Genomic DNA, 6,000 nt, shown 5'->3' with positions numbered 1-6,000 from the left:
AATGACAAAAATGACAAAAATGACAAAATGACAAAAATGACAAAAATGACAAAAATGACAAAAATGACAAAAATGACAAAAATGACAAAAATGACAAAAATGACAAAAATGACAAAAATGACAAAAATGACAAAAATGACAAAAATGACAAAAATGACAAAAATGACCAAAATGACAAACATGACAAAAATGACAAAAATGACAAAAATGACAAAATGACAAAAATGACAAAAATGACAAAAATGACAAAAATGACAAAAATGACAAAAATGACAAAAATGACAAAAATGACAAAAATGACAAAAATGACAAAAATGACAAAAATGACAAAAATTACATAAATTGCATAAATTACTAAAATTACTAAAATTACTAAAATTACTTAAATAACATAAATTACAAAAATCGGAACTCGGAAATGAGCCTTAAAACAATAAGATAAAATTAACCTTATTCATGCCTCCAGGTTTTAAACCAATTTTCCAAAACTTAGTACCAATTTATAGTTTGAATTTTCATTCTAAATTTAAATTTTCCAAAAATATAAAGCTATCAGAGAGTCAGTTTCCAGCCTAAAACATTATTTATTGCAAACACCTCCATTTGGCTCCCTTTTCAATGTTTCGTCAGAAAAAATCAAACCTTGAAATTTTAGTCAACCTCTACACTTTGAATTCAAACCCAACCATCGGATTGAAGTTCGCGGACTTATTAATGCTAAGTTTTGGGCAGAGTATTTAAAAATAATCTAGTTGTTCATTGCATTCCTAAGAAACCATGAACACTTAAGGGGGGGGGGGGGGGGGGGGGTTAGGGTCTAACGGGGGAAAAAAACATCATTTTCACGATTTTTTTCTAGAGCTATCCTTCAAAAAAATGTATTCTAATTTTTTGCATTATACAAAGCATTGTTAAAAGAACATTTAGTAATTTTTTCGTAGAAAAATATTGAAAAATGAACCGGTGACGGAGCACTTTCGAGGATGCATTTTAGAAAATAGGATTTGCGGTGGACACTGTATCTCAGCACAGAATCATCTGAAGTCAAAAAATCAGAGCAAAATATTTTTAATAGTTGTTTTTCTGGACCCCAACGTTTTTATTCAACTTAAAAAAAAATTTTATGAAATTTTTGTGGCTGTTTGAAGTAAAAACTACGATTTTTCACGAAGAAATCCGCCATTTTTTATCTGTAAAATCTCCCCAAAGTAAAAAAAAAAAAAGAAAAACGTTGGGGTCTGGTATTTTATATGTAGAAAATATGTTCCAAATTTAAAAAGAATCGGATAAGTAGTTTTCAAATGACGATGTCCACGGACTTTAAAAATGTGCTTTCGAGAAAAACGCGTTTGAAGTTTCTGCTCTTGCTTTCTTGCAGTATAAGGCAAGAGGAGATAAAGGCTTATAATTTCTATAGTTTTGCTTCAATTGACTTGAAAATTTGACACAACATTCTTGAAATGTTTTACAATAAGAAAATAAAAAAATAAAAAAATCGATTTTTTGAAAGTGTTAGACCCTACCCCCCCCCCCCTTAAAACTTGCCGTAATGCCATCCAAAATCAGCTTTAGAACTTCTCTTCTTTTTAACAGCTCTGTGAGTCAGTTATGAGTTGTAAAGTTCAAAACACTACTTTACACAAATTCACAAATCAAATTCGAGCTCTCTGGTGTACAGTGCAAAACTCACAGCACATCTTTCCGTAATTAAATTTCACATCGAAAATCAATTTTAATTAACAAATCGATCCATTGCCATGATTCGATTGTGGCCCAATACCAATTCACCACGCCAGAGACAATAATTCTGTCAACCGGAAACGGATGCACCTTCGTTTTCCGATTACACATGTAGGTATACAATGTGCATGAATGGCCCAGCAACATTCCGCAAATGAAATGATCAAACAAACCAAACAACAAAGTTTACTCTTCCCAACCCTTTTCCCATTTTTACCATTGACGAACGATTCATTGGCTCGAAGATATGGTCATTATTTTAATTCAAATGCACATTCAATTTACGCACCTCCCACTCCATCTACATTTGCAGATATCTATCGGTTTGCAAAATGCATTTCAGGCAGGACACGTCGTCGATGGACATCGTCATGACTGGTCCAACCTACAGAGAAGAACCCTCAAATAAGACACAACAGACAGGGACCTGACTCACATTCAACCGGTGTAGTCAGCTCCCGGAGGAGAGGTTTTGTGGTTCCATCGGCCATCAACATCATCATCGATACACAGCAATAGGGGAGCAACGATTGTCCCCCATGTTGTTGTAGGTATCTGATGCATTTGTTGATTCAGAAGGGTGACCAAACAACATTCAACTACACTGAGTAGGGGGGGATGACGGGCAACTACCAGTCAGTCGACGAACTGACTGACACATCATAACCGGAACCGGATCATCCTTCCGGCCAAATGCAGATGCTGTTGGCACAAGTTGGTATTCAATAACAGATCATCGCCATCCCCTCGGTTGGATTGTTGTGCACCCCTATCATAGCGCTGCATCCCCAGGAGTGAAATCGGAAAATGGGGGAGTTTGAAGGACACCGCAATCGATGAGAATATGGCCCTCTGTATTGTCCCCCCAGCCGGAAACGCACCACTGGAACCCGGCCTGAAGTCTGTAGTACCTTCCTAGTTGCTGGCACTGTTCTCTCGGCTAATATGAACGTACAAATTGAACGACGAATCCTGGCATCATCACCTAGGACGTTTGATGGCTTTGAAAGCCGTTTTGCTCAAAAACAACGTGAGCGTATTTAGGAATAGTGACTGCTTGCATCATTGCAAAAACATTTTCAACGTGACTATAGTAGGCGAGCTTTGTATAGATATGCGGCTGTTAAGAAACATAAAGGGTGATACGGTCAAAATTTGGTCAATATCAACTTGACGTATTTCTTTCAATTTTGCATTTAAAAAACCTGAACACCCCTCATTTTGAAGGTGTGTGTGTGTGTGTGTGTGTAGAATGTTGCTCCTATTTTGATTTTGGAATTCACTCTTCAGTTGTCAAAATGCCGTCCAAGGAAGAAGAGCAGCGTATCAAAATTTTGCTTGCGCATCACGAAAATCCGAGCTACTCGCACGCAAAGCTAGCAAAATCGCTAAAAGTTGCCAAATCAACCGTTACAAATGCAATTAAAGTGTTTGGGGAACGTTTGTCGACAGCCAGGAAGTCTGGATCGGGGGGAAATCGAAAACCGGAAGCCGCTGAGACGACAAAGAGAGTTGCGGTAGTTTCACGCGAAACCCTAAGCTCTCTCTCCGAGATGCCGCAAATAAGCTGGGTGTATCGTCTAAAACCGTGCATCGAGCCAAAAAACGAGCCGGACTATCGACTTACAAGAAGGTAGTGACTCCAAATCGTGATGATAAACGAAATACGACGGCCAAAGCGCGATCCCGGAGGCTGTACACGACGATACTGACGAAGTTTGACTGCGTGGTAATGGACGACGAAACCTACGTGAAAGCCGACTACAAGCAGCTTCCGGGACAGGAGTTTTATACGGCAAAAGGAAGGGGAAAGGTAACAGATATTTTCAAGCACATGAAACTGTCAAAGTTTGCGAAGAAATATCTGGTTTGGCAAGCCATCTGTACTTGCGGCTTGAAAAGCAGCATTTTCATAGCTTCCGGGACTGTCAACCAAGAAATTTACGTGAAAGAGTGTTTGAATAAACGTCTGCTGCCTTTCCTGTAGAAACACGGTTGTTCCGTAAACTAATTAAACTTAAAAAAGAAATTTGATTTTTTAAATAAACGATTTCACCGATTTACACTCGTTTTCCCTTGACCAAATTTTGACCGTATCACCCTTTAGCACAATAAAGTTTTTTTATCTTTATTTTTTGACTTGTGAATAGAAAAAAAATCAGGTTCGTTAACTTTTAGAAAAGTGAATTATTTTAATTTTTTTTTAATTTTCATAGAAACCAATGACAAGCTTCATTATCCCTTCCTCCATAATTCCATAATTTTGCAAAGAACATTTCAATGTACAACGAACAAATAACAAGTGTTTTCTCTGCGTGCTTCCATCACCAAGAAACTCAAATTGAGCTTTTTGGTGTGGGGAAGTGTGGTGGACCGTCTAAAAAAAAAGGAAAAAAAATGAAAACATGAGTTTTTTCATATAAATTGTTGTATCTTCCGACGTAGTTTAAACCTGCATTTTGCAATCCAATATCATTTAGCCATTAAAACAACTGGAAACAACTCTTCATTGCATTGTAAATCCTGCCATATAAGTTCCAATTTATTTGTCAGCAGCCGTAAGTGAGAGCTGTGTCCAATCACTTTCCATTTCCGATCCCTACCGGTGCGTGGTGCTAATTCCCATGCAGGCAGACAGGACAACATATTTACCAGGTTCCAGCTTGGGCCCGAAGCGACAAAACCCAGGCGGAAACAGCCATCATCTGGTCGCAGCTTTACTTGGCTCTGCTGATCGGTTGTGCGTTACGTAGTGAATTTGCATCGGCGGCGGGGTTTCATAAATTTCGATTATTCAATTAGTGCATAATTTATTCGCTCTTTCACGCTCATGGTTGCACATTGGCGATCCTGCCACCCCGTTCGCAGTCAAAAGTGGGGGCCTCATTGTTGCTGTTATTGTTATTGTTAAAGTAACGCCACTCTTTCGCGCCTGTCGCTCCAAAGTGAGTTATCACACATTTTGCGCAAGTAGGCTTTGCGAGGCAGGCGCGTAACTCGTACCTACGCTTCGTTGAGTCTTCCAGCTGAGCCTGCTTGGATCCCGAGTGTCGATTTCAATTAGGTTTGCTTACCAACAATAACCGCGGGGATACGAACGGAATCCGATGCAACCATCGACGGTTTTCCCTCCGAAGAGTTCCGAAGGCGTGGTGGACGACACACGTGCAAAAGAGTGTATGCAAAAAACCGAAGTTTTGAGCCGGTTAAATACATCAATTTTTTGCCTCAATAAATCTATTCATTATCAGCGTGGACGGCGAGAAGGAACGGCAAAAATGAGCGCACAAAATGTGTGTACACCAAATGATTTACTGCACAGTGGGTTCGAATTGGAGGCCGAAATCGGAAAGCCGAACGCTGCCAAGACCAAAGGGACGCAGCCTCGGTCCAGTGTGTGTCTCCGATGTTCGCTTTCAATGATAAATTGGTAACGAGTGCGTTAAATGAAATCCTCAAAAGCGCCCCGAGGCCGAAAAGAACTTAACCGATCAGGGAATCGGTCTGACTCAGCCGTCAGTAAACAAGACCCCAAATGTCCATTTCACACCGAGTCCGAGCTTTCTTGTGCTGGTTTCTGTGGAAAGACGGCAATCGGGCTCATTTCCGTCAGAACTACGACGCACAATTCTTGTTCTGTGCTGTGCAATGAGCTTGCAAAGTACCGCCGAAAGGGAGGAACGCTTTTTTCCTTACTTCTCCCTCGAATCCCTTGAACCTGATCCATTGGACGATTGGACAAAAACAAAACTGCAGAAAAACACCTACCCCTGGTGCTGTCTGGTGCAATTTTCCCGGACGACGGCGACTAAATGTGACTGTGCCGGGCCTCTATGAAGCGATGTTACCTCTTTTGGACCCCGTCTTCCGTCCCAAAATCATCATCAGACGTAGAACCCCAGCGGCATAGTGGAAGGTTGGCCCTTCTTACCTTGGAACCGAGAAGGTGAAGATGATGATGATCGGAATCACCGAGCTCAGGAAACTTGTTAACGCTTTTTATAAATGTTCAATATATTACTTTTATGGCACGTTTTATCATAGCGAAGACGAATTTTCTTAATTTAGTGTAAATATAATATAATAAAGCGTTTCGTTTCGTTTTGGTACTTACTTTGGTTGGTCTACTACTGCTGAAGCATTGAAAAAAGAAAAAAATGCACCGACACCTGGGAATGGTTTTTGCGAAGAAGTGTCGGGTCGATTTTGAGGTGGAGTTAAGAGAATAGTTCGAACTCAGAACAATTTTAAAAGGACAGA

This window comes from Uranotaenia lowii, chromosome 3 (genome assembly GCF_029784155.1).
Source record: "Uranotaenia lowii strain MFRU-FL chromosome 3, ASM2978415v1, whole genome shotgun sequence".
Lineage (NCBI taxonomy): Eukaryota > Metazoa > Arthropoda > Insecta > Diptera > Culicidae > Uranotaenia > Uranotaenia lowii.
Note: the sequence above shows the minus strand (reverse complement) of the source record.